Below are 7,163 nucleotides of genomic sequence, written 5' to 3' on the forward strand. Positions count from 1 at the left end.
ACTGTGTTAATGGAAATAATTCCCTGTATCTAAAATGTTGCCTTTTGAATAACAAAAAGCAGTTTAGTGTGGTTTGTGTATGATAACAAATAAAGAATGTTTAACACTTTGTATCACATTGTATAAAAGATCTGCCATGTCACATGCTTTTAAAAGTGATTATAAAGCTTTATGAGAATTAAAAAATTTATGATTATGAAAAAAAAAACAAAAGAAGATGAGGAGGCACATACAGATTCACTGTACCAAATGATATTGGCTGACAAAGAAGAATTTCATAAAACAGCATATGATCAAGAGGTAATAGTGATGAAGGGGGAAGTTCAAGTTGCTCTGACAGAGGCCACAGGAATTACTGGAATATAAATTCACATATTTCAACAAACAGATGCTGCCCTGGATGGGCTCACCAGGTTGTGTCAAAAAATCTGGAAGACAACTACCTGGCCAACTGATTTGAAAAGATTCTTATTTACTTCCATTCAAAAAATAGGTGATCTGACAAAGTATAGGAATTATCAATTAATATAACTAATACCAAACACAGCAAAATTCTATTGAAGATTATCCAAAAATTACTGGAACAGTGCATTGACAGAAAACTACCAGAATGCAAGTTGGATTTAGAAGATGTCATGGCTCTAGGGACACCATAATCAATGTTAGATAGATCTTGGTTGAAACTAGAGAATACCAGAGGAATGTCTGCCTTTATTTAATTAACTATGCAAAGGCATTTGACTGTGTGAATCACAAAAAAATGTGGCTAACTTTGAGAAGAATGAGAATCCCAGAACACCTGATTGTGCTCATGTGAAACCTATATCTGGACCAGGAGGAAATTGTCAGAACATACCAAGGAAGCATTGCATGGTTCAAAATCAGGAAAAGTATACACCAGGGATACAGCCTATCTCTATACTTTTTCAATCTATATGTAGAACAAATCATTAGGAAGACTGGACTTTATGCGAAGGAATCTGTCATCAGGATTAGAGGATGACTCATCAATAAGCTGCATTATGCATATGGCACAATCTTGTGTCTGAAATATGAGGACATGAAACATTTGTTACAAAAAGTCAAAGACTGAATTCTTCAATATGGATTGAAACTCAACATCAAGAACACAAAAATTCTCACCACTGGGCCTAGTAGCAGCACCATGATAAATGGAAATTGAAGTTGTTAACAATTTCAGCTTCCTCAGCTCCAGAATCAACACTGTTGGCATCAGCAGCGAGAAAACCAATTGTGTTAGGAAAATCTGCTGTCAGAGACCTCTTCTGAGTGCTAAAGAGCAATGATACCAATTTAGAGACTAAAGTGCACCTAATCCAAGCCAAGGTCTTCACAATTACTTGCTACACATCAGAGAGATGGACAATGACTAAAGATACAAAAGAAGAATTGATGCCTTTGAGTTGAAGTGCTGGACAAGAGTTTTGACTTTACCATGGACAGCCAAGAGAACAAACAGGTTTGTCTTGGTATGTGCCAAACCACATTTCTCCTTGGAGGCTAAGGTTTTGAAACTCTTACATGCTTTGGGCTTATGTCCAGGAGAGACCAGTCTTTAAAGAAGGACATCATGCTTGGAAGGATGGAGGGACAGTACAAGCAGGGAAGACCCTGGAGGAGATGGAATGACACACTAACTTGGTTAATGGAGGTAATGAGATTGGCTCAGCATAAGACAAGGTTCAGAGCTATTGTATTTTGAGTCAAAAGTTTCTCTGAGTCAGAAGTGACTCAACACTACATAACAACAATATAAAGTTTATTTTTAGGGAACTCGTATAGCTTCGTGACAAGAGGGTGTGTTCCCAATCCAAAGGAACGCAGTTCAAATCCATCAACTATTTTGCAGGAGAATGATGAGTGATATCCTCCCATATTATTAGCTATCTCTGAAAACTTTCTGGAGGGTCACCTATGCACCAGTTCTAACTTAACAGTACACAACAACACAACAAGTTTAATTTTTCCTTTGATCCTTACACTTTTTCTTTGATGATCTTCACATTTATCTTGTTTCAATCATCTTCATTTTTTTTAATTTAGTGTGAGGTATGGATCTTGTTTTATTTTCCTGCAAATGAATACTCAATTTTGGCAGCACCATTTGTTAGGGAGACAGTCTTTTCTCCATGCCACCTTTTAAAAAACTTAGCGATTCATAAATGGAGATAATTACTTCTGAGTTCTTAATTGTGTCCTTCTAGTCTATGTTCCTCGGCTGTTCTGAGCATGATATCTTTCTCTAAATACTCATCTCTCCTAGATATAAGCCCAAAGTATGTGAAATTGAGAATCAAAATCCTTGCCTCCAAATAGCAGCCTGGCTTCACCCTAACCAGGCCAGACCCATTAGTGCTCTTGGCAATCCATGGTATGTTCAACACTCTTCTCCAGCACCACAACTCAAAGGCATCAGTTCTTCTTCTGTCATCATTGGTCATTATCCAGCTCTCTGATGCATAGCAAGTAATTGTGAAGACCATTCTGTGAAGGGATGTGGGACATTGTGGGAAAAGACCCTGGATAAGATGAATTGACACAATAACTGTGGTAATGAAGGTAAGTGTGTTGGACGCAGTGAAATTGGCTCAGGATAGAGCAGGGTTCAGAGCTATTTTGCATAAGTTCACTATAAGTTATAGTCGACTTGATAACACATAACAACTACAAACAACAGTCTATATATCTGTCAAGATAGATAGGCTTTTTTGCTGCGTGATCGATTACATTATTAATCTTTGGCAGGTTTTTGCACTTTTATTTTCAAGTATAGACTAATTTCCCTAGCAGTCGTGTTTGTCAACTATGTTATGCGTCTTGCATTTGTGTTTAATTTTCATTCCTTAATGGTGTTCAGATATAATAGATCAAAGTCTTGTATAGGCTCTGAGTATTTATTTATCTTTCTGGAAACCTAGTAGAAACATGATTTAAAAGCTCAAAAAGATAAACACTTCATAGTGTTTTATAATAGTGTTTTAATGAGCATTTGTAAACTCTATGTTTTAAAAATAGAAGCAAAAATATATTGACCGCAAAAGGTGAATTTTTATAACAGAGGATTGGATTTGTTACCTGTCTTCAAACTCTAGGACAGTCCAGGATCATCTGTCTTATACCAATTGACTATGTCACTATCAAGTTCTTTTAGAATTCTTGGATGAATGCCTTCCAGTTCCAGTTATTTATTTTTATCTATTTTGTCATTAAGTTTAGAACATACTGTGCCTTTGCCATTATTTTTTCTAGTACCTCTGACCTTTCAGCTTCAAGATGGAATTTAGGAGGGAAAATCTTCTTAGTATCTTCATTAGGGAAGAATGAAGAACAAAAATGATTTGATATGGGGCTCTTGTTATTCTTGAAAGATTTCTCAATTCATCATCAAATTGTGCTATTTTGGAATTAATTATGCATAAGCAAAAATTAATAAAATATGTCTTCAGTGTTTTTTTGTCATCAAATTCCCAACCTCCAAGAGCTGCAACTCTATACTACCCCACCTTTCAATGCTCCTCTGCAACAATAATCCTAGGACACTTACGGGATACTATCCCTTTCCATTCTGAGGATATCAGCCTAAGTTCACAAATTAGGTTCAAGATCATGATAAGTACCCCAAAACTCTCCAATCCTAGGTGACTTTGATATGGAATGTAAAGTTCTTGGTAAAATAAAAAGTAGGGATACTGGAAACTTGGAGATAAGCTCCAAGTCTCTCACCTGAATTCTGGGAGTAAGATATCTAACCTCTCTGAGATTAACACCTTTGTCTGAAAACTAAGAATGGTAATAATAACTACCATGCATGGTGGTAGAGATTAAATATTTGTGAAGAGTGCCTATAAAATTCATTTCAGTACTAGATTAATAAGTGCTGGGATAATATTATTGGAATCACTAAGGAATGGAAGTCATCCTTGGCAACTATATCCACCTTCTTCACCCACCCATTCACATCCCCATCATTCTTTCTCTTTGGAGCATTTATGATCTAAAAGAAGCTCATCTAGAATGTGGTTTGTTCTTATATGCTGTTGAGTCACCTGTGACTCAAAGCGACACTATGTACAATAGCCCTAAACTCTATCTTTTGCCAATCTTATTGTCTCCAACACACCTACCCCATTACCCCAAATACTGAATCAATCCACATCATCGAGGGTCTTCCTTTCCTATGTTGTTCCTCCACCTCCCAAGCATGCATCCCTCTCCAAGTACTTACAACATGTTCAAAGTATGTCAGATGAAGCTTCAGAATCCTTGCTTCCAAGGAGCAGCCTGGATACACCCTCTTCAGGAAAAACAGTCTATAGTATATTCAATATTCTTCTCCAACATCACAGCGAAAAGGCATCAATTCTCCTTCCATCATCCTTGGCCATTGTCCAGTTTTCTGATGTATAGCAAGTAATTGCAAAGACCACAGCCTATATCACGCACACCTTAGTCTCCAGACTGGCATTGTTGCTCTTCAGTACTTTGGAGAAGTCCTCTGACAGCAAACTATCCCGATGAGATTCGTCTCTTAATTTCCTGGCTACTGGCAACAAGAGTGTTGATTGTAGAGCCAAGCAAACTGAAGCTGTTAACAATCTCAAATTCTTCACCATCTGTCATGATACTGCCAATCAGTCCAGTGGTAAGAATCTTTATTTTCTTGATGTTGAGCTTCCATATTGAAGGCTTCCATATTGAAGGCTGCAGTCATTGACACTCAACAGCAAGTGCTTCAGGTCTTCCTCATTTACAGCAAGCACGGTGTGTCATCTGCATAACGCAGATTGTTGATGAGTTAACCTCCAATCTGATGCCACACTTCTCAAAGAGCCCAGCCTTCTGGATAATTTGCTCTGCATATATATTGAAAAGATATGGAGATAGGACACATTCTTGGCACATGCCCCTCCCAATTTTGAACCATGCATCTAGAATACAAAACAAATATCTAACAATATCATTCCGTGTTCTGGAAAAGCAATGCCCTTATTAGGTTTGAATAAAGTAAGTTAGCTTTATTCCCACAATTTTTTAAATAGAATTGTAATTTTAAGGATGTCAGATAAACTGATATTTCAGATTAGGGAAGTTTCAATATGGTTTGTTTTGTCATGTCCCCTCTCAGTAGAATTTTGAAATAAATTAGGTTGGATTCTTACTATCTATAACTTCAAGCACAGAAGAAATATCTATAAATAAAAACTGAATATTATTTTATCTCTTTCGCCTTATTTCTTTAAAATACAAGTACAAAAGAAAATGTAATTTTTGATAACAGATTGTTAAGTATAGGGAAAAAACAGTAACTATTTTCACTTCTTTCTATGCCTTTTTATTTCTACACTTATGCTAGAGAACAGAGAATATATACTTTGACTACTGTCAAGTTAATTCCAACTCAAAGTGACCCTCAATCAGTTTTCCATGACTGCAGATTTCAATAGGAAGAGACTGCTCACTTTTTCCTATAGAGTGGCTGGCCAGCAGATTCAAACTCCCAACTTTCAATTAGCATCCTGATATATGTCTTATTATACCATCAGGACTCCTTTTAATTGCATAAAAATGTCACACATACACGTGTCTCAATAGGAAAAGAATTCTTACTCTAGTGATAATCTATGGCTCAAAGTGAATGCTGATTCTCTACATAGTCCCTGTGAACCAATCACAATGGATGACCGTGAACTTCATGCCTATTCCTCACGTTTCTTTTATCTACCACAAAGCTTCAGGTCTTTTCTCCACTAAGTGGTAATTGCTCTTACAAACAGCAAAAATCCAGCAGCTGGCACATTGCCTATTGCCTAGATGAAAGAAAAAATGCACAGTGGATGAGTCTTAAACATCAGTCTTTGATCTCTCAGCTTGCTGGAGTGACTCTCTAGAGTTTTCTTTGCTGGGCAATTTGGAAGTTTCTTTTAACAGCCTCATTTTTTTCATTTTTATTGGATAAGAAATTGCTCTACATTCTGTTCAGCAAGGAACACATTATTCTGTCATTACTACATAGAAAGAGAAATATTTTCAAATGAATATCACATAGAGGAGAAATATAAATCTTCAAAGACATTTGGCACAGTGAGATAAACAGAGAAGAAAGTATTCTCAAGAGCTTTATAGAAAACAATGACCTTAGGCCACTCAGGACTCTATTTGAACGAAAACTCTCTATAGCTATTGACACACATTTTTTTGTTTGCTGCAGACATTGTATTTAGAGAGAAGTAAATGTCAGAATTTTGATGCCTCTGAGTACACAAAAGGAACAAGCAACTCTCTCTTTCTGAGCAAATAAGTCATGCTAAACAGAAACGAGCTTCTTCTAGGGTAGCAATACTGTTACAGCATGAAAACTTCCCTAGATGTAGAAATAACACACTTGAATATTATACTATATAATCAGGCCAATTCTCTGAAAAGGTGAGAATGATTGGGCTATAAATAAAATGATAGTTGAGGCTTAGCTTTGAGAGTACATTTACCACTTATGTTTTTCCTCCTTCATGCCTTCAACTAATATATTCTATCAAATGTAATTGAGCTGAGTCAAGAAATGCTAACTCACTCCCAATAGTCCTTAGCTAAAAAGTTACTCCTGATCATTCAACAATGCAAGAATTTTATAGAGGACGTATATGCAACCTACATATTATTTTAGGAAGATAACATTGAAGAAGGACTAAATGAAGGCATATGAGGAAAGAAGAGAAAGAACATTTCTTCAGGTAATACAATGGGGGGAAATGGTATATTTACTCATAGACCTCTCCCTAAACACTGGCAAGTCAAGTACTGGTCTCAAGGTGATGATTTTCAGCTTCTCCCATCATCCATTCCCTCCAAACCCAATTCAGATTTGTTGTTGTTGTTGTTATGTGCCATCGAGTTGCTTGAAACTCATAGTGACCCTACGTAGTCCTAAACTTTGCTCTATCAGGTGCCAACCTCATTGTCTCCAACACACCTACTCCCACTACCCCAATCACGGAATCAATCCATCTCATCGAGGGTCTTCCTCTCCTGCACTGTCCCTCTATTCTCCCAAACACCAAGACCCTCTCCAAGGACTAGTCCTTCCTTGCAACATGCCCAAAGTATGTCAGACAAAGCTACAGAATCCTTGCCTCCAAGGAGCAGTC

This window comes from Elephantulus edwardii, unplaced genomic scaffold (assembly GCF_000299155.1).
Source record: "Elephantulus edwardii isolate Elephantulus edwardi_28Jun2011 unplaced genomic scaffold, EleEdw1.0 scaffold00021, whole genome shotgun sequence".
Classification (NCBI taxonomy): domain Eukaryota; kingdom Metazoa; phylum Chordata; class Mammalia; order Macroscelidea; family Macroscelididae; genus Elephantulus; species Elephantulus edwardii.